Genomic DNA, 21,375 nt, shown 5'->3' with positions numbered 1-21,375 from the left:
AATCAAATCTGTTTTCACTTTGTCATTATGGGGTACGGAGTGTAGATTAATAGGAAAAAAATGAATCTGAACAACTGTAGTATCAGGCTGCACCATAACAAAATTGAAAAAAGTGAAAGGGGTCTGAATACTTTATGAATGCACTACAGTCAGGTTCATAAATATTGGGACATCGACACAATTCTAACATTTTTTGGCTCTATACACCACCACAATGGATTTGAAATGAAACTATCAAGATGTGCTTTAACTGCAGACTGTCAGCTTTAATTTGAGGGTATTTACATCCAAATCAGGTGAACGGTGTAGGAATTACAACAGTTTGCATATGTGCCTCCCATTTGTTAAGGGACCAAAAATAATGGGACAGAATAATAATCATAAATCAAACTTTCACTTTTTAATACTTGGTTGCAAATCCTTTGCAGTCAATTACAGCCTGAAGTCTGGAACGCATAGACATCACCAGACGCTGGGTTTCATCCCTGGTGATGCTCTGCCAGGCCTCTACTGCAACTGTCTTCAATTCCTGCTTGTTCTTGGGGCATTTTCGCTTCAGTTTTGTCTTCAGCTAGTGAAATGCATGCTCAATCGGATTCAGGTCAGGTGATTGACTTGGCCATTGCATAACATTCCACTTCTTTCCCTTAAAAAACTCTTTGGTTGCTTTTGCAGTATGCTTTGGGTCACTGTCCATTTGCACTGCGAAGCGGCGTCCAATGAGTTGTGAAGCATTTGGCTGAATATGAGCAGATAATATTGCCCGAAACACTTCAGAATTCATCCTGCTGCTTTTGTCAGCAGTCACATCATCAATAAATACAAGAGAAGCAGTTCCATTGGCAGCCATACATGCCCATGCCATGACACTACCACCACCATGCTTCACTGATGAGGTGGTATGCTTAGGATCATGAGCAGTTCCTTTCCTTCTCCATACTCTTCTCTTCCCATCACTCTGGTACAAGTTGATCTTGGTCTCATCTGTCCATAGGATGTTGTTCCAGAACTGTGAAGGCTTTTTTAGATGTCGTTTGGCAAACTCTAATCTGGCCTTCCTGTTTTGAGGCTCACCAATGGTTTACATCTTGTGGTGAACCCTCTGTATTCACTCTGGTGAAGTCTTCTCTTGATTGGTGACTTTGACACACATACACCTACCTCCTGGAGAGTGTTCTTGATCTGGCCAACTGTTGTGAAGGGTGTTTTCTTCACCAGGGAAAGAATTCTTCGGTCATCCACCGCAGTTGTTTTCCGTGGTCTTCTGAGTCTTTTGGTGTTGCTGAGCTCACCGGTGCGTTCCTTCTTTTTAAGAATGTTCCAAACAGTTGTTTTGGCCACGCCTAACGTTTTTGCTATCTCTCTGATGGGTTTGTTTTGTTTTTTCAGCCTTAGGATGGCTTGCTTCACTGATAGTGACAGCTCTTTGGATCTCATCTTGAGAGTTGACAGCAACAGATTCCAAATGGAAATAGCACAATTGAAATGAACTCTGGACCTTTTATCTGCTCATATTAATTGGGATAATGAGGGAATAACACACACCTGGCCATGAAACAGCTGAGAAGCCAATTGTCCCATTACGTTTGGTCTCTTAACAAGTGGGAGACACATATGCAAACTGTTGTAATTCCTACACCGTTCACCCGATTTGCATTTAAATACCCTCAAATTAAAGCTGACAGTCTGCAGTTAAAGCACATCTTGTTTGTTTCATTTCAAATCCATTGTGGTGGTGTATAGAGCCAAAAATGTTAGAATTATCTCGATGTCCCAATATTTATGGACCTGACTGTATATACATACATACTATATTGCCAAACGTTTTGTGACACCCTCCAATTCATTGGATTTAGGTGTTCCAATAATTTCCATGGCCACAGGTGTATAAAATCAAGCACCTAGGCATGCAGACTGCTTCTACAAACATTTATGAAAGAATGGGTCTTTCTCAGGAGCTCAGTGAATTCAAGAGTGGTACCGTGATAGGTTGCCACCTGTGCAAGAAGTCCATCTGTGAAATTTCCTTGATACTAAATATTCCACGGTCACTTGTTAGTAGTATTATAACAAAGTGCAAGCAACTGGGAACAACAGCAACTCAGCCACAAAGTGGTATGTCACGTAAAATGACAGAGCGGGGTCAGTGCATGCTGAAGCACAAGTTGCCAACTGTCTGCAGAGTCAATAGCTGAAGACCTCCAACTGGCGTGTGGCCTTCAGATTAGCATAACAACAGCACAGAAAGGTTAATAGAATGGGTTTCCATGGCCGAGCAGCTGCATCCAAGCCTTATATTACCAAGTGTTGGATGCAAAGCGTTACAAAGTTACAAAATTAAAAAAAAAAAAAAGTCAAAAAAGCAAAAAATACAAAGCATTGGATGCAGTAGTTTAAAGCATGCCGCCACTGGAATCTAGAGCAGTGGAGATGTGTTCTCAGGAGTGAGGAATCACGCTTCTCTGTCTGGCAATCCAATGGACATGTCTGGGTTTGACGGTTGCCAGGAGAACGGTACTTGCTTGACTGCATTGTGCCAAGTGTATTGTTTGGTGGAGGGGGATTATGGTGTAGGGACAGGGTTGTTTTTCAGGGGTTGGGCTTGGTTCCTTAGTTCCAGTAAAGGGAACTCTTAAGATGTCAGCATACCAAGACATTTTGGACAATTTCATGCTCCCAAGTTTGTAGGAACAATTTGGGGATGGCCCCTTCCTGTTCCAACATGACTGCGCACCTGTGTACAAAGCAAGGTCCATAAAGACATGGATGAGCGAGTTTGGGATGGAGGAGCTTGACCCGATAAAACACCTTTGGGATGAATTAGAGCAGAGACTGCAAGCCAGGCCTCGTTCAACATCAGTGCCTGACCTCACTCCTAAGACATCAGCATACCAAAACATTTTGGAGAATTTCATGCTCCCAACTTTGTGGGAACAGTTTGGAGATAACCCCTTCCTGTTCCAACATGACTGTGCACCAGTGCACAAAGCATAAAGACATGGATGAGTGAGTTTGGGGTGGAGGAATTTGACTGGCCTGCACAAAGTCCTGACCTCAACCCGATAGAACACCTTTGGGATGAAACAGAGCGGAGACTGCGAGCCAGGCCTTCTCTTCCGACATCAGTGCCTGACCTCACAATTGCACTTCTGGAAGAATGGTCAAACATTCCCATAGACACACTCCTAAACCTTGTGGACAGCCTTTCCAGAAGAGTTGAAGCTGTTATAGCTGCAAAGGGTGGGCCAACTCAATATTGAACCCTATGGACGAAGGCTGGGATGCCATTAAAGTTCATGTGTGTATAAAGGCAGGCGGCCCAATACTTTTGGCAATATAGTGTATGTCTCAATGCATCAGTGCCAACAACTAGAGTTATTTCCCTAAAGCCACCAATCGCATCTATACTTTCAGAACAGGTTTGGATCTAATTGATTCATTTCAGAAATTGCATCTAAAATGATGTTCTCTAAACAGTTTAGATAACAATATAAAATAACTCTTAGCAAAGTTCTTGCTTAATACGGTTTATTTTAGATTTTAACAAAAGAAAAAAGTAAATGGAGAGTCGTGTGTGGGTCTGTTAATGAGCACTGGAAAGTACACAAGATCCTACTTCAGAGAATCTAGCCATGAATAAACTCTTTGTGGATGTGAAAGCAAAAGAGAAAAAGGAAGCATGAAATGGGGTTTACCAAGCAGAACAAAGCCTGTCACCTATTTGTTTGCTTAAATACATGTGTAGCAAGTTTGCTGTTCTTCTGGATTTTCAGCCTGCAAATGAAAGCCAAGTACACAGGATATCACAAAGTGTTGAGGGTTTTTTTAACTTCTGTCAGACAATCCGTCCACAAGGATTAGGTGTATTGGTAAAAGATGCAATCAAGATACAAAAACTTCCAAGTAAATATATTCCTCAATCACCACAAAGGATCAAAAACCTGTATGTGTGCACCTGATGCCTTTTCAAAACAAGTTATTAACTTTTAAAAGTAGCAGTAACATCATAATTGTGTCAAACATATCCTGTGCAGAGAGTGGAGCTGTGAAAGAGACCAACAGGCCCACTCAAATAATACAGCAGACTTGAATGAATATAATAGTATCTAAAAAGTCCAAAAATAGTCCAAATAGGAACAGCCGCGTGTACCAGAACCCAAAATGGCTGCTGAAGCACTTCTGGAAACATCAGTGCGTCACTACGTCACGTGCTCCGGATGTGTTTCGTCACATCCAGGGATCCCTGTTGAAAAAGTCCGGATGTGATGAAACGCGTCCGGGGCACGTGACGTAGTGACGCACTGACGTTTCCGGAAGTGCTTCAGCGGCCATTTTGGGTTATGGTACACGCGGCTGTTCCTATCCCCAAGGACTTCTATTTACCACCATTGGAGGTGGCTCTGAGACTCTCCTTTTTCTATGTGGACACCGATTGTATTTCTCCCATTATGGATGCCGATTTCAGCCTTTTTCTATGTAAGTTGATACAATAAAATTGTGGTTTTACTTGATCTTAATACTGACCCCTGGTCTGTCTATGAGGTCTGTGGAGAAGTATCCAGAGAAGCTTATGGCATTTTGATGAAGCTCCATCCTATATATGGATTCAATGCTGGTTATGTTTACCTTAGGGTAATTATGCATTTTTACCTTACCGTGTGCAGTGGGCTCATTTTATTTAGTTTATGTTCACGATTGCTGTGGCACTTGATTTTTTGCATGTAACACGAGTGGCACATATGTTATCCTAAGATAATACACTATGTTTAGGTTTTGTTTTATTTGAGGTCTATGAGGAGTATCTGGAATCCATCATCGACCCTTTTGGAATCTAAGCTATTTGGATCTGCTCTGAGCATTGTTGTCACCTTTTCACATGTTGATGGACTAATGTTTGGACTATTTTTGGGGATTTTAGATACTACTATATTCATTCAAATCTGCTGTATTATTTGGTTAGTCCTCCTTTAGGGTAAAGGAGTGTATAGGTTGACTTGTTTTGTCACTTTATTAGGGTATAGGGGGTGGGGGTGTGTGCTATCCGATTAGTATTCTGTTCAACAGGCCCACTCACCACAAACTGCTTGCAGAAAACCAGAGATGGGGAAGATAAAAGACCAGTCACCCTGCACAAAGAGCGAGAGTAGCAGAGATTGGTCCTGACACAGCAAGCTCCTACACGGAGAGAAAGGTTTCACATTGGATCCTGCACAAAGCACACTAGGATTCAGGTAAACCTCTAATGCTGTACTCCAGGCAAACAACTAAATACACATACAGTATGGGGGCTGTTTAACCACTTGCCCTCCAGATGATTTACCCCCCTTTCTGACCAGGCCATTTTTTGCGATACGGTGCTGCGTTACTTTAACTGACGCTTGCGCGGACATGCAACGCTGTACATAAATTAAATTTATGTCCTTTTTTCCCCACAAATAGAGCTTTCTTTCGGTGGTATTTGATCACCTCCGCAGTTTTTATATTATGCACTATAAACAAAAATAGAGCGACAATTTTGAGAAAAAAAAAAAAAAAAACAATATTTTTGACTTTTCGCTATAAAACATAGCCAGTAAAAATGTTTTTTAAAATCTAATTTTTTTTATGTTTTACTAGGGACACATGCTGCTGTGTACTTCTCTGCTGTGCAGAGAAATACACAGCAGAATGTGCTTGCTGGCAGGAGAGAGACCTGTGTTGTTTACACACAGGTCTCTCCTCTGTCAGTTTTACTCAGCGATCGCCGGGTGCCGGCAGAGAATCTCCGGCCCACACCCAGTGATTGACATACCTAGCTGAAAATGGTGGAATGGGTAGGGCGGCGTGTGCTCCCTATGTGGAAATGCAAATCACGTATACAGGGGAAACTCGAAAAATTAGAATATCGTGCAAAAGTTAATTTATTTCAGTAATGCAACTTAACAGGTGAAAACTAATATATGAGATAGACTCATTACATGCAAAGCAAGATAGTTCAAGCTATGATTTGTCATAATTGTGATGATTATGGCTAACAGCTCATGAAAACTCCAAATCCACAATCTCAGAAAATTAGAATATTACATGCAATCAATAAAACAAGGATTGTACATAGAACAATATCGGACCTCTGAAAAGTATAAGCATCCATATGTACTAAGTACTTGGTTTGAGCCCCTTTTGCTGCAATTACTGCCGCAATGCAACGTGGCATGGAAGCTATCAGCCTGTGGCACTGCTGAGGTGTTATGGAAGACCAGGATGCTTCAATAGCGGCCTTCAGCTCTTCTGCATTGTTCGGTCTCGTGTCTCTCATCTTTCTCTTGGCAATGCTCCATATATTCTCTATGGGGTTCAGGTCAGGCGAGTTTGCTGGCCAATCAAGCACAGTAATCCCATGGTTATTGAACCAGGTTTTGGTGCTTTTGGCAGTGTGGGCAGGTGCCAAGTCCTGCTGAAAAATGAAGTCAGCATCCCCATAAAGCTTGTCTGTGGAAGGAAGCATGAAGTGCTCCAAAATCTCCTGGTAGACGGCTGCGTTGACCCTGGACTTAATGAAGCACAGTGGACCAACACCAGCAGATGACATGGCTCCCCAAATCAACACAGACTGTGGAAACTTCACACTGGACTTCAAGCATCTTGCAGTGTGTGCCTCTCCATTCTTCCTCCATACTCTGGGTCCTTGGTTTCCAAATGAGATGCAAAAGTTGCTCTCATCAGAAAAGAGGACTTTGGACCACTGAGTAAAAGACCAGGTCTGTTTTTCTTTAGCCCAGGTAAGACGCTTCTGACGTTGTTTGTTGTTCAGGAGCGGCTTGACAAGAGGAATACGACATTTGAAGCCCATGTCCAGGATCCATCTGTGTGTGGTGGCTCTTGATGCACTGACTCCAGCCTCAGTCCACTCCTTGTGAAAGTCCTCAACACTTTTGAATGGCCTTTTCCTGACAATCCTCTCCAGGCTGAGGTCATCCCTGCTGCTTGTGCACCTTTTTCTTCCACACTTTTCCCTTCCACATAACTTTCTATTAATGTGCTTTGATACAGCACTTTGGGAACATCCAACTTCTTTTGCAATTACCTTCTGAGGCTTTCCCTCCTTATGGAGGGTGTCAATGATGGTTTTTTGCACAACTGTCAGGTCAGCAGTCTTTCCCATGATTGTGATTCCTACTGAACCAAACTGAGAGACCACTTAAAGGCTCAGGAACTCTTTGCAGGTGTTATGGCTTAATTATCTGATTAGAGTGGGACACTTTGAGCCTAGAATGATGCACCTTTTCACAATATTCAAATTTTCTGAGATTGTGGATTTGGGGTTTTTATGATCTGTAAGCTATAATCATCACAATTATAACAAATCACGGCTTGAACTATCTTGCTTTGCATGTAATGAGTCTATCTCATATATTAGTTTCACCTTTTAAGTTGCATTACTGAAATAAATGAACTTTTGGACAATATTCTAATTTTTCGAGTTTCACCTGTATATACATGATTATGCGCAGCCCTGCCGCAGTAGTTCTACTATAGGGTGGCCACTCACCTGTCCCTTAATCCCGTGGTGTCCTCCCCACAGCCCGTTTAACCAGCCATCTGGTGTTCCAGGCGCCGGCATCTTCAGTGTGGGCACCCGTCTGTGACAGCTTGCGGTTGCCCACAGCGCATGCGCGAGTAGCTCTTCCTGAATGGCCCCGTCATCTTCTGGGACCTGTCACGTGTCCCAGAAGACTAAGGGGAGGGAGGGTAGGAGGACAACCTCCATTTCCAATCGCCTAGGCGATCACAGCGGAAGTGGGAGCGGATACCTGTCAATTTCAGGCACCTTCCCCCCCCCTTCTCCCCAAAGGTGCGAATCCTTAATGGGGAGTGGGAGATCAGTCTTTAAAGCAGAACTTCCCCTTTTAGGTGGAGCTCCGCTTTAAACTGCTAAAGGATTTGTATTTCTGTCCATCTAGTACTGATGTTTACACATTCCTGCCACAGAGAACAGCCAGTTGGATAACACCAATTTCACTTTTACGGTTTTACTCGGATTAAAAGAAAAAAAAAAATCATACATTATATGCAAATATGTATTCCTAATTCAGGAAAAGTAAATTTTATTGATCTCAGCCTTCTACCACATTTTTCAGCATTAGAGCGTTTTTACAGCTAAAAAAACTCCTCTAGAAACCCACTAGTTCTGGGGGGGGGGTTTTCCAGCCGAAAAACGCTGATTACAGTCTATGTGTGCATGGACACATAAGATAACATGCTGGGGCGTTTACTGGCTGTAGAAAAAAAAAATCAAAAGCCAAAAACAGCAGCTGTAAAATTGTCCAGTGTCCAGTGTGCATGGGGACTGTATGTCTGAACATAACCACCCTCTTGCACTTGCTCCTGAGATAGATCAGGGACTATGTACTATGAACTATAGGATTTGTAGTGCAGACAGAGCAGTGCACATGACTGCAACTAACGTGTACTGCTTACTCTACAACAGTACGTGAGGGGGAGAAAGAGAGGTTCAGTAGCTCACAAAGGACATTAGAAGAAGAGGGAAAAACACAGCAAGCCCTCATGCACACTTGACGTTTTTACAGCGGCTGTTTTTGGCTTTTGACATCTTTTTCTACAGCCGGTAACCTCCCCAACATGTTATCCTATGTGTCCATGCACACATAGGCTGTAATCAGTGTTTTTTGGCTGAAAGAAAACACAGGACTAGTGGGTTTCTAGAGTTGTTTAGCTGTAAAAACACTCTAACGCTGAAAAACGCTGCAAAATGGTGTTTTGGACCTTTTTTTCAGCAAAAAAACCTCAATTTTATTGATAAAAAAAAAAACTCAGCAAAACGCAAAACAAAAAAAAAGTGGCAAAACGCTAATGCAAAAATGCTGAAAAACTCATGTTTTTAAGGTGACTTTACACAGCTAACGTTACCAGCGTTATTAAAAAGTCCAGTGTGCATGGAGCCTAAGAAACAATTTAATGAAAAATAGATTACAGGGCCAATAAGTAGTGGATATTGTTTTGTGTCATTTTAAGAAGACCCCTGTCACCATTTGTTACTCCTACAGCTAAACACAGACAGGCTAGCAATCTGTAGGTGTACTTACAGAGTGGTTGTCTGATGCTTAGACCCTGAAGTAAAGGTAACAGCATCACAATCTTGATAATCTACACTTCTAGCAATACTTGATCCTTGCAATTCCAGGAAGCTTAGCTCCAGGCAGCTCTGCATTGTAAATGATGACAGCAGCAATCAGAGCCAAACTTGGGGGATTTTTGTACCTGCATCAGAAACACTGCAGGGCCAAAAAGGTGGAGGAGAGGTGGGTAGGGGGCAGGGGTGGACTGACCATTGGGAAACTCAAGCACTGCCCGGGGTCAGTAGGGGGCCCCATGAGATGCCCCTGGTACCCTTTTCATAGGCTTTTTTGAGTTTGGGCAAGGACACACTGCCTGGGGCCCCATGATCCCCTATTGCCTGGGGGCCCCATGAGTTGTCAGTCCGCCCCTGGTAGGGGGTGTGTAGTGCTGCTGGCAACCAGGAAGTTTAAAGAACCGACGCTCCTGGCAGTGATGATTTTCTGGTAGACTTGGAAAGCGGATATCGTGGTTTAGAAGACTCATATTGCTACAGCAGAGGACACTTGAAGAAGAATGATCATTTTTTTAATTTTTTTGGTTTATTGCTCCCCAGGGAACCAAATGCATTTGTGCTCAGTCCCTTTCTGATCAGTGGTGCTGTTGTCTCCTACAAATGCTTCTATATGTTTGCTGTAGCTGCACCCCCTTTTGAAGCCCCAATTATGGGTGTTCCTGTGGGGGATATACAGCCAGCACAGAGACCCACCCTCTCTAAGCCTAGTGATCAGTCACTATTAGGAACAATTAGTGCTGCTTGAATACACATGTGCCTGAATTGCACATTTGGGCCTCATGCACACAGGCACTTACTTCTGTGTGCCGAGGCATAAAATACCCAGCACATTCTGGCACCGGGGGGGGGGGCCCACATGTTGCGTACAGCCAACAAAAGAAGTGGCTGTACAAGGCTGTGCACATGTGCGGTTTCCCCAAACATGAACATGGCGTGTCTGGGAAGAAACATCAAACGCACATGCCTGCATAAACACCAATGCAGAAGCCAATGGATGCAAGATTTTATGCCTCAGCACACACAGGATAGTAAGTGTCCATGTTCATGAGCCCTAACTGGTTTCCTGCCGCCCTATAGCAGAAATACTGCTACAGGGCGGCACAGATGAGCAAAATCACGTATATATACACGATTTTGCATTCCCAGGTAGGGGGAGCGCTAGGCCTACCTGTGCCGCTATTTGTGGCCTTGGCTGTCAATCAGCGAGTCCCGGCCAGTGATTGCCAAGTATTACCGACAGGGGGAGAGAACTGTATGTAAACAACTTGCAGTTGAAAGCACAGACAGCTTACTGTGAAGCCACACACAGTTAACCCTTTGATCATATTAGGATTTATTTATTTTTTAGCAAAGACATGTAGCAAAATACATTTTTTTGCTGGACATGTTTAATAGCAAAAAGTCCAAAATATTGTTTTTTTTTTCTCTAAATTGTCGGGTTTTTTTTGTTTATAGCATAAAAAATAAAAACCGCACAGGCGATCAAATACCACAGAAAGAAAGCTCTATTCATGGGAAAAAAGGATGTCAATTTCACTTGGGTGCAGCGTTGCATGACAGCGCAATTGTCAGTTAAATAATGCAGCGCCATAGCAAGAGAAAAGTATATACAGAAATATAAAGAATGCTTTTTCTTTAGTCTCCGAGGTGAAAAATGACAGTCCACTCTAAACTGACATTAGCTGGGTCCCATTACAATAATATAACAGTATACTTGTCCTCGTGTGGTGTAAGTGTAGGTGAACAGATGCATTGGGGGAGATTAACTAAAACAGGTACGCGCAGAATCTGGTGCAGCTGTGCATGGTAGCCAATCACCTTCCAGGTTTTGTCAAAGATTAACCCCTTCACGCTGGCGCCTCCTGGCCCTTTAAGGGGTTTCTGATGACGGGAGGCAGGGCGGGGTTTAGGGTTATGTGACCGCTGTGATTGGCTGTCACATGATCGGATAGGTCCCGATCGCAAAGAGAAATCGGGACCTTTACGTGGGACGCCGACACATGTGCTGAAAGCGTGCAAGGCATGCGCTCTCAGCACGTTTGTTTACAAATGGTACGCAACTATGCAGCCGCTCGCCATCAAAGCCCAGCCACTGAGAGGTCGCATATTTGCGTATGATCGGCAGGAAGAGGTTAACTGAACACGCTGAAGTTAGAAGACAACTGGTTACTATGTACAGCTGCACCAGATTCTGTGTGCACCAGTTTTAGTAAATCTAGCCCATTGTTTATTTGTAACTAATTGTCTGCCAAAGAAATATGTAATTCTGCTCAGCCAGCTTTCTGATACAGACACTGTGCAAGTTCCTGACTGTTTGATTTTCTCAATTGCACTCAAAGCAATGCAGATTGCTCACAGCTATGATTGGATAGTGAAGGGAAATTAGCTCACCGATGGGTCGTCCCTGTGCGCTCTTCTCCAATAGTCAAACTCTATTTGCTACATTCATTGTGCGATACAGGAAAGTCCGATTGGTGTACAGAGCTGCCCCTCCCTCTCCCACTATGAATGCCGATGTGTCGGGGATGACAGGAAGCCATTTACAAAGACAGACTGTGATACTATTAATACATTGAAGTATTTTAAATAAGATACTTAACTAGATTAAATAGGGGGCTTTTCTATCTGCCTACACTTAGACTTGAAACATTGCAGCTATTCATTTCACTGCTGCCCCCTTCTGCGGCCTTGAAAAATGTTATGTAACAACCAGGCTGTCATTTCAAAGTTTTATTAGCTAGTGAGTGATACAAAAAGTTTTTTTGCCTAATTGCCATTTCCCATTTCCTAATTGTTGGTTCAACCCTTAAGAAAAAGAATGTGGTGAGAGCATAAAATAAATTCTTGCTCCTTAAAACACAAAATACTTTTTTCGCTCTGCTTGTATCTCTACAAGAACATCTCTGTTCTCAGATTAATGTTGAATAATTTGAGGATTCTTGGCAATGATAGGAGAAAATCTGTTGTAAAGAGAGTCTTTGTTATCCAATAAATTAATGCCTGTTTTTCATTCATGCCCAATGCCATTTGAGCAACAAAGCATAACATAGCTGTCACATTGAGAACAAAAGGTTTTTCTAATTTCCCTAAACGTGAAGGAATATTATACATTCACATGTAACAAAAAAAAACAGACTATTCATTTCATGGATGAATGTGGAGGGATATTATATGTGAAAATCTAATTTTCTTCATGTGTGGCTTTACAGATGAAAAACATTCACCTAAAAACCTTCTAAATTGGTGTGACTCCCACAAGACAAAAGTAAACAAAATAATGATATTTACATGTTAATAAAATGTAAGTCCTCACAAAACTGATTACACATGCAAAACATGTTTTTGACACATGCTAAGGAGTGTCATTAAACCCACAATATTAAAAATTGTCAGTACATGCTGTATTACATGCTGTTTATACTCACTCCAACACTATGGGATTCATTTTCCGTATTGTGCAAAAAACTTGGTTGATCCTGCTGTTCTCCATCTCCCCCTTCAGGCTATGTCTCCACTGTAGTTGGGGATTTTGCAGAGCAGTGATGGCAGCTACTGCACATTTTCTGCTGAGCATTTCCTCCCTATCACATATAAACAGGCCATGTGACTATAGAGTCACACATGTGGGCGTATACACTCCCTCCCTCCTACTTAATGCCCACTAACCAGTTAAACACAGTTTACAATATTACATCTTGATTGATGGAAGCTTCACCTCCATGTTATTCTAATGCACACACTATAAGAAAATCGGACGAACGATCGTCCGATTATCATCGATTGTACACAGCTGGTCAAAAGCGATGTGCTTTTATGCATGAGAAAAATATTGTACGATAAAGGCATTGCGTACAAACGTCGTAGCGTAGCTGTGGAAGTGATGCAATGTATATGTGATCCTGCAGCAGTGGCATATGTAATGTTTGTTTTTTGGGGACGGGTTGAAGACAACTGTTTACTGACAGTAAATGGCTGTAATGCTTACAAATATTCCGTGGTGTTTATTTTCTTCAGGTTCTTCCGGGTCATAAGCAGCTTCCGATTATATGCGGTCTTTCATATCTAATTGTCTCGTATGAAAACAGTACACATTAAAACGAAAATCGTTCGTTTTGTTCCCGAATTACAAAAATTTTGATGTTCGCTCCATCATTAATTTTCGTTCATAAGATCAGAATCGGCTGTTGAAATTGAGGTACACGCCGTCAGTAAATTGCATGATTGCTTGTCGGACGAATACGTTTGTCTGATTTTCTTATAGTGTGTATGGGGCATAAGACACAGGCTGGAGGGGCATAACACAGCCTGTAACTGGCAGAAATCTGCCCACACCATGTAAAATGCCAAAATATAATACAGTTTTGATTTTTTTAATTTCAAATACAGTATATATTTGTTTGACAGATTAAAACAGTTTATTGCTATTACTTGTGTATTTTTACTCTGTATCCCAAATGCTATTTTGCTGTTTTTTTAACATTTTGAACATGTGACCAGCAGCAGAGGACTAGAAGCTCCTCTTGTGACAGCCTGCAAAGTTTGATAAGTGGCACAACTGGTTAGCGGTTGAGGTGCTGTTTTTTAATTTGAAATCCCCCTTTAGATTGAAAAACAACCCCAGATATTTAGGAGTAATCAGGATTACCTTCTGAATACCTTCCAGCCACTGATATACCACCCTCTGAAAAGCACCTTGACACGTGCAGTTCAGTGCACTGTAATGCACAGATAGGAACCATCATGTAGCTCACTACACATGTAATACTCACTATGAATAATAAAAATAATGGCCAGTTTGTTTTAGAGTGTTGAGTGGGCTGCAGCAGAAGCTCTGAGGGTAATTAATCAGGAGAAGGAGACCCCCTGTACCTCAAGACACCCAGAACCCTTAACATTAGCCAATCAAATCCTTGCTGCACAGAAGAAAGTGAGGAAGATCAGTGACTAGCAATGATCATGAAGACTCCTCTTATGCGTCTTCTCGGCTGGAGACACCACAAGGGGTCAACATCAAACTGCAACCCCCAATAACACATGGAATTGTGTATTTTTACTTGCACATAGATTTTCTATGTTTAATTTGCCCCATCAACCTCCCAACTGGGTCACCATCCTAACATCAGGACCTATAGCAGCTGCATATGTTACTATGGGTAAAGCTACACTGAATATACAGTGTGTCGGATAGAGGGTGCCGAGTACATAGCTACTTAGTAGTTTTTTTCATCAGAAAAATAATGGCAGGATACATAGGACCCTTTTCATCTTAGACAGTCAGCTCATCATGTAAGAAACAGACACAAAGGGGTCAGCAGTATTCGCCTGTCCAGGGCTGGGCGTGGAGTCTGGACACCCTGGGTCCACAAAAAATGGGCAGAAGAATGCTGGGCCGCTGGTTTCGCGAGTCTGCGGGGAACAGCAGTGGAGATTGGAGTATAGCAGTCAGAGCAAGAGGATGGGAAGACATTGTTTACATGTCATATCTCAGCTGGAGTTGGGCTTTAACACCAGCCTATTCACAGTACCATACTATGGGGCCATGTTTTGGATGTGGTTTCATTGCACAAGTGTTCAGCAGGGCAGTCCAACCAGGTAAACAGATTGACACAAAACAAAAAAAGAAACCTAGCATGACCCTGGAATTCAGAAACTGATATTACTCTATCTTCTACTGCTGGTAATAAAACTGGGAACTTGTGTTTGCTCAGTAGACCCGGTACATTGCATCTATGAGGCTGAACTTTGTCATTTGCTCAGAAGTCACTTGAACAGTTTGTCATCTAGGGGGATGATTTACCCGATAACCTGATCAATGACAAACAGGAATTTCTTTAACACCGTGTTTGGATTTATGTTTAGGAATTTACACCACGGGACTTAATACTTTAGGGTGCTCATAGATTAGAATAAGTGCAGTTTTCTAAATAAATTCTTTCTTTGTAAGGCCTTTCAGTACATATATAGATGGAGAAAAGGTCAAAGTACAGCACATCTCACCCAAAGCTGCAGCCTCAGAAAGGTAACCAAGTCATGGCAATGCAATCGGGACATAACAGAAATGTCCACATAATAATATTAACATAAACATAGATGCACAGAACAATTATGTATACAGACAGTTTTTAAGGTTGGGCCATGGTCTGTGAAACTATCCTTCGTGGATTCCCACACAGGGTGTCACACATTGTCCACTGGGTCTGTGGAATGTGAAAGGCCGAGAAATGGAAAAAGAAGGGGCCAATTAGCCAGGTGGTACCATAGCTGCACGTGGCTCTGCCAGCAAAGCCACATGATCCATTCATAAAGGCACTCGTAGTTCTCAATGGAGCACGTGTGGGGTGACGTCACCGTACTTGTATTCCATTGATACTTCCTTCAGTCTTGTAAAGGTAGGTCTGTACTCAGTACTGATTTGTGGCTGGGGTTATAGTCTGCAGGAGCTTGTGCACTGCACCCATTTTGATGCAAAAGATTAAAGCGTTTGTAAAGATTCTTTTTTTTTTTTCTTAACATGTCATACTTACCGGCTCCACTAAAAGGTTTTGTACAGAGCAGCTCCAATCCTCTTCCTCTCAGGTCCCTCTGTGCTTTTGTCCTCTCCCCCCTGCTGAGTGTCCGCAGGGTAAGCGGCTTGCTATGGGGGCAGTCATGCGTGCTCGCTCCCGAACTGCCTCTGTGTGTCTATGAGACACACACAGAGCACAGCACGGCCCTGCTCCCCGCTCCTTCTCCACTGACTGCGATTGGTAATGAGGCAATGGTATCTCAGCCAATGAGGAGGCAGAGACCAGGGAGAACTTCTGTTCTTATGCACATTACTGGATTGGGCTCAGGTTCAATTGAGTATAAAGAAGGGCTGGGGTGGGGGAGCTGCACACTTGAAGGTTTTATAGAATGCATGATGGTAGAAAAAGTTCAAACTTTAGAACCACTTTAATGTTTTTTTTTTAATCAGTGTTGGTTTAGTTACACATTTTTTGCAGAAACTGTGATACGCCTTTGAAAACTATGATTACGAGGTAAGGTTCCACAAAGTAACAACTAACTTCGAGTGTAAGGTAGGCCAACCCCTAAAGTTAATCTCATGCAGGCAAAAGCAACAGATTTACTTTAATAATAGTACCCATGCATCTCTGCCATTCATTAACATACAGCATGCCCATGTTTTTTTGGCTCTTGAACAATGATGCGAATACAGAAAAATACATGTTGATCCTGCCAGAAACACAGTGTGTCACTAATTTCCTTTCTGAACTGACAGCACAGTTCCTCTGCTGCACTGACATCTCCTCCGCAATCCAAGAGGAAAGCTGGGCAGGGCTCATAGCACTGCTTGGGATTTCAGTGCAGCAGAGTGTTGTCAGCTGTGTCCTGTAATGACACGGGCTGGTGGGAGCAACCACAGTCATAAGTTTGTTTAACTGTAACCAAGGTGATGGAGGAGGGGAAGAAGAAACTGTCTGATTTTGAAGCTTCAAGCGGAACTTAACTGTATCTGAGCACCACAGACTGAAAATGCTATTTAATTCATTATTAACCACTTGTCCTCCAGAGGATTTACCCCTTCCTGACTAGTCCATTGTTTGCGATACGGCGCTGCGTTACTTTAACGGACGATTGCGCGGTCATGCAACGCTGTACATAAATTAAATGTATGTCTTTTTTTCCCCACAAATAGAGCTTTCTTTTGGTGGTATTTGATCGCCTCAAACAAACAAACAATATTTTTGACTTTTTGCTATAAAACATAACCTGTAAAAAAATTTTAAAAAAAACCTACGTTTTCATAAATTTAGGCCAAGATGTATTCTGCTACATGTCTTTGCTAAAAAAAAAATCCCAATACATGTAAATTAATTGGTTTACGTGAAAGTTATAGCGTTTACAAATGGTGGTATATATACTGGAGTTTTTTTTTTTTTTACTTATAGCGGGACTGAGGTGGGCATTCTGACACTAGGTGGAAACTAACTGCCACAGACATCCCAATAACAATAATACAGTGATCAGTGCTAATAAAAAGCACCGACACTGTACTAATGACACTGGGCAGGAAGGGGTTAACATCTGGGGTGATCAAAGGGTTAACTGTGTGCTGTTTTACCTTATGTGCTGTATGTGTTTTACTAGCAGCATGTCCATGCTAGCAGGAGAGAGACCTGTGTTGTTTACAAACTGGTCTCTCCCCTGTCAGCTTTGCCTGATGATCGGGTGCCGGCGGGGAATCCCCGGCCGTGACCCGGTGATTGACATCCCCAGCGCGGTATAAAAAGTTTACACACCCCTGTTAAAATGATAGGTTTCTGTGATGTAAAAAAATTAGATAAAGATAAATCATTTCAGAACTTTTTCCACCTTTAATGTAACCTATAAACTATGCAACTCAATTGAAAAACAAACTGAAATCTTTTAGGGGGGGAGTAAACATAAAAAAACTAAAATAATGTGGTTGCAAAAGTGTGCACACTCTCTTATAACTAAGGATGTAGCTGTGTTCAGAATTAATCAATCACATACAAAAAATCATGTTAAATAGGAGTCAGTACACACGTGACATTTAAAGTGCCTCTGATTAACCGAAAATAAAGTTCAGCTGTTCTAGTAGGTCTTTCCTGACATTTTCGTAGTCGCATCCTAAAGCAAAAGCCATGGTCCACAGAGAGCTTCCAAATCATCAGAGGGATCTCACTGTTAAAAGGTATCAGTCAAGAGAAGGGTAAAAGAATTTCCAAGGCATTAGATATATCTTGGAACACAGTGAAGACAGTCATCATCAAGTGCAGAAAATATGCTGCAACAGTGACATTACTGAGAACTGGACGTACCTCCAAAATTAATGAAAAGACGAGAAGAAAACTGATCTGGGAGGCTGCCAAGAGGCCTACAGCAACATTAAAGGAGCTGCAGGAATATCTGGTAAGTACTGGCTGTGTGGTACAAGTGACAACAATCTCCCATGTTCTTCATATGTCTGGGCTATGGGGTAAAGTGGCAAGACGGAAGCGTTTTCTTACGTAGAAAAACATCCAAGTCCAGCTAAATTTTGCAAAAAAACACATCTGAAGTCTCCCAAAAGCATGTGGGAAAATGTGTTATGGTCTGATGAAAACAAGGTTGAAATTTTTGGCCATAATTCCAAAAGATATGTTTTGCGCAAAAACAACACTGCACATCACCAAAAGAACACCATACCCACAGTGAAGCATGGTGGTGGCAGCATCATGCTTTGGGGCTGTTTTTCTTCAGCTGGAACTGGGGCCTTAGTCAAGGTAGAGGGAATTATGAACAGTTCCAATTACCAGTCAATATTGGCACAAAACCTTCAGACTTCTGCTAGAAAGCTGGACATGAAGGGGAACTTCATCTTTCAGCATGACAAGAACCCAAAGCATACATCCAAATCAACAAAGGAATGGCTTCACCAGAAGAAAATTAAAGTTTTGGAATGGCCCAGCCAGAGCTCAGACCTGAACCCGATCAAAAATCTGAATCTGATCTGAAGTGGGCTGTGCACAGGAGATGCCCTCGCAATCTGACAGATTTGAAGTGTTTCTTCAAGGAAGAGTGGGCAAATATTGCCAAGTCAAGATGTGCCATGCTGATAGACTCATACCCATAAAGACTGAGTGCTGTAATCAAATCAAAAAGGTGCTTCATCAAAGTATTAGTTTAAGGGTGTGCACACTTATGCAACCATATTATTTTAGTTTTGTTTATTTTTACTTCCCTCCTTGTAAAAGATTTCAGTTTGTTGTTCAACTGAGTTGTACAGTTTATAGGTTACATTAAAGGTGGAAAAAGTTCTGAATGTGTGTGTGTATAATAAATATATATACACATACATACACACACGTCATTTTGCGCAGCCTTGCCGCCCTATCGCAGTAGTTCTACTATAGGGCAGCAGGAATGTGATTAATATTCAAAGCACACTCACACATCCATGTCTCCATGTATTATTTTGTTGGAAAATAATTTTAAGAGACACGCCCTAGCATTTCTAGCAGCAGCCATCTTAAGCAAAGGCATGTACGTACTGCAATCCATCTGCCCTTAGCTCAAGAATGCAGGTCGGAGGGTGTGCTTAGCTAAGAATGCCCCTCCTCCCTTTCTCCAGATGAAGGGAAAAAAAATGAAATTAAGACTCCTGGAAAGTATAACATTATTTTGGCCTAGGCCAAAAAACAGGAAGCTGATGAAATTTAAAAAATAAAAAGTTTAATATAAAAATAATTAGGCCTTTTTTAAAATTATTATTATTACAAGTGTACCTCGGTTTACGAATGCCTTGGTTAACAATCTTTGGTTTACAAATGACAATCCATTGAAAATAATGCCTCGGTTTATGAATTTTTTTAAAAAAATTTCGCAATACGAAGTGTATGTCGGTGCCGATTTTTAAATGCAATTGCCGGCTTTTTTTTTTTTCACTATAGCTCACAGAATTAGCTGTCACTTTCCCCAGAGTTAAAGGAAACTCTGTTTCTTTTAAGAAACTAAAAGGAAACATTGTTTCTTTTAACTCGGGAAATAAACTAAAAGGAAACTTTCATTCTTTTAGCTGGGGGAAAAGTGATAGCTGAATCTCTGAGCTATAATGAAAAAAAAAAAAAAAAAATAAGAAGCGGTAATTACATTTAAAAACCGGCACCATATTAAAAAAAAAAATGGCGTGGGGTCCCCCTCCCGAAAAGAATAATAAGAATAATTAAAAAAAAGGCTCTGCTTCCGACGATGGTTCCACCCGTTTGTATCCGGGTGGCGAGGCCACCCGGGGACATCACGCATGTGACCTTACCCTTGTGACATCAATGATGTCACTTGGGTGATGTCCCCGAATGCCCCTGCCCCTTATATATGTAAGAACTGTCAAAACACCAAAGCAGGCAGACGGCGGGAGCCATCATCGGAAGCAAAGCCTTTTTTTTTTATTCTTTTTTTCGGGCAGTGGCGGACATCGTGATTGACGTTGGATCTATTGCGGGGGACATTCTTTTATTTTTTTCTTTTAATAAAGGACTTGTCAAAGACCGTGGCCTGTCTTGTTTCACACAACACTTTTTGTTTTTTGTGAATGAGTAGCGCAACCATGTACCCCATACTCACTCACATGGGGGGGCGGGATCTGGAGGCCCCCTTGTTAAAGGGGGCTTCCAGATTCCGATAAGCTCCCTGCCCGCAGACCCCCACAACCACCGGCCATGGTTGTGGGGAAGAGGCCCTTGTCCCCATCAACATGGGAACAAGGTGCTTTGTGGGGGAGCCCCCCTGCCCCATAGCACCCCCCTATGTTGAGGGCATGTGGCCTGGTATGGTTCAGGAGGGGGAGTACTCTCTCGTCCCCCCTTTCCTGACCTGCCGGGCTGCATGCTCGAATAAGGGTCTGATATGGACTTTGGGGGGGGCCCCGCCATTTTTTTTCTAAATTTTGGTGTGGGAGTTCCCCTCAAAATCCATACCAGACCTGAAGGGCTTGGTATCGATGGGAGGGGGGGAAGGGAGGGGGGGAAGGGAGGGTCCCCACGCCGTTTTTTAATTGCCGGCAATAAAAATTCTTTTACAATTCTTTTACATTCAGCTGTCAGTGGGGAAGCCCACCGACAGCTGAAACATTAACATATGGTTGTCACTACTAAAATACCGCATGACTTGATAAAATAACCCCTGCGGTATTTTAGTAGCGTTTAATTTTTTCTGACCTCCGGATCGGATTAATTGGTTTCCAATGCATTCCTATGGGAACCGACATTTCGGTTTACGAACTTTTCGCTATACGAAAAGTCCCACAGAACGAATTAAATTGGTAAACCGAGGTATGTATTTCTATTTTCTTTTCTTATTTCCAGTTGTACATTTTGCCAACTTATTATTGTATTTCTTATATTATTTGTAATACTGTAAAACTCCTAAAATATTTCAATAAAATATTATGGAGAAAAAAAAAAAAATAGGCATCATGCACACAGGGAATTTTAAAAATGCTGGTAGCATTAGCCGTATAACTTATTTCGCGTTTTGTTTAACGGTTTTGCATTAGCATTTAGCCACATTTTTCCACATCAGTGTTTTTTAGCAAAAAAACTATTTTGGCTCATAAACGCTGGTTTGCAGCATTTTACCATATTTACTAGCGTTAGAGGGTTTTTACAGCTAAAAAAAACCCCACTATTGGGGTAAAAACACCAGCTGTAAAAATGTCCAGTGTGCATGAGGCCTTTATGTTGATTGAGAGAGTAAATTTCCTT

At 42.0% G+C, this 21,375-nt stretch overlaps 1 protein-coding gene across 2 annotated transcripts in view; it reads right to left on the bottom strand.

The window, feature by feature from the left end:
* The window catches only part of SGK3 (serum/glucocorticoid regulated kinase family member 3), a 105,297-nt gene that overhangs the window by 65,530 nt on the left and 18,392 nt on the right, over nucleotides 1-21,375 (bottom strand). The window lies entirely within an intron of this gene.

This window comes from Staurois parvus, unplaced genomic scaffold, assembly GCF_062004578.1.
Source record: "Staurois parvus isolate SC_StPar_1 unplaced genomic scaffold, SC_StPar_1.0 ptg000748l, whole genome shotgun sequence".
In the NCBI taxonomy this organism is placed as follows: Eukaryota; Metazoa; Chordata; class Amphibia; order Anura; family Ranidae; genus Staurois; species Staurois parvus.
The sequence above is the reverse complement of the archived record's forward strand: the minus strand, read 5'-3'. Positions and strand labels throughout refer to the sequence as shown.